Source organism: Rhagoletis zephyria, unplaced genomic scaffold (assembly GCF_001687245.7).
Source record: "Rhagoletis zephyria isolate East Lansing unplaced genomic scaffold, Rhagoletis_zephyria_1.1 Rzeph_scaffold_70133, whole genome shotgun sequence".
Taxonomy (NCBI): Eukaryota; Metazoa; Arthropoda; class Insecta; order Diptera; family Tephritidae; genus Rhagoletis; species Rhagoletis zephyria.
The window spans coordinates 1-1,326 of NW_016227184.1; the positions used below are offsets into that span (position 1 = coordinate 1).

General features: G+C 38.2%; 1 pseudogene; it reads left to right on the top strand.

Annotated features, from left to right (window-relative positions):
• Nucleotides 1–301: 301 nt before the first annotated feature.
• Nucleotides 302–1,315, top strand: LOC108357081 (syntaxin-5-like; annotated as a pseudogene).
• The last annotated feature ends 11 nt before the right edge of the window (nucleotides 1,316–1,326 follow it).

Below are 1,326 nucleotides of genomic sequence, written 5' to 3' on the forward strand. Positions count from 1 at the left end.
TTGATGGCTGTTCGCAATTTTTCTAGTCTGCAAACGAATAAGCTGACGACGAAGCAAACAAACTCAAGCACATTGTTGCATTCTACCGTACTTTTTAAAAGCTTTAAAATCTTAAAACATATGTGAAAAACATTTATAATCTGAATATTTCAAATGTCGCAATCAAAACCAAATTTTATAAATAGCATTTTTAAAAAGCAATCATCTAATATTTTTCAAGTTTTTGGACATATATGTTACCATTTGAACAACAAATACTACCAAGTTTTAAGAGACTATTTAATGCAACTCAGCTCAAAAAAGCGCAGTTTAGACCAAAATAAGCAACTCTAAAAAACAGATGATCGCAGCTGTGGCCCAGGGTGACGTCTATTGCTAAGATATCTCACTTGTATTTGTACACAATGGTTTTGAGAGCAAATAAAAAGTTGTCCGGACACGAACGGTGAACCCGCCTTTACAGGCTATGGTGCAACAATTGACGTATGCCAAAGAAAGGAATTTATGATGGTCACAAATATATTGGCAAAAACATAGCAAGAGCATATGCCAAGTTGGAAAAATTGACAACGCGTGAGTATAAAATGAATAGGTGTTCTTAATTATAAATATTATTTTACCTTTTCTTTTGCAGTGGCCAAAAAGAAGAGTCTTTTTGATGATCGACCGCAATAGATTCAAGAATTGACTTACATCATGGTGTATGCGTTACAATCTAAATTAGCCAGCATGGGCACCGACTTCAAACAGATACTAGAAGTGCGTATAGAAAATCTCAAACAACAAAAAGCGCGTCGGGATCAATTCGGGCAGTCACCAATTGCTGCTAGCACTGTTCGCTCGAGTACAGCGAAACGGCTCCTTGCTGTTAAGCGAAGAGAATACGGCCGTAAGCACTGACATGGCCGCAAGTGATACAACACCATTGCTGGGTGCAGTCGGAGGAAGTGGAATACAGACGCAGCAGCAGATTGCATTATATGATGACTCGGATAGTTACGTGCAACAGCGGGCTGAGACTATGCAGAACATTGAATCGACTATTGTCGAGCTAGGCGGTATATTTCAACAATCAGCACATATGGTTAAGGAGCAAGAGGAGAATGTGGAGCGTATCGATACAAACATACAAGATGCCGAATTGAACATAGAAGCGGCGCATGGTGAAATATTGAAGTACTTCCAAACTGATGATAAAAATCTTCGCAGTACTGATATTCTTTTTCATATTCTTCGTAGTTTTCCTTACATAATAAGGAATATGTTTGTGACACGGTAAGATTTTAACAAGTTCAGAGGCGCGGTCTTAAAGTTGTGGGTTTTTAA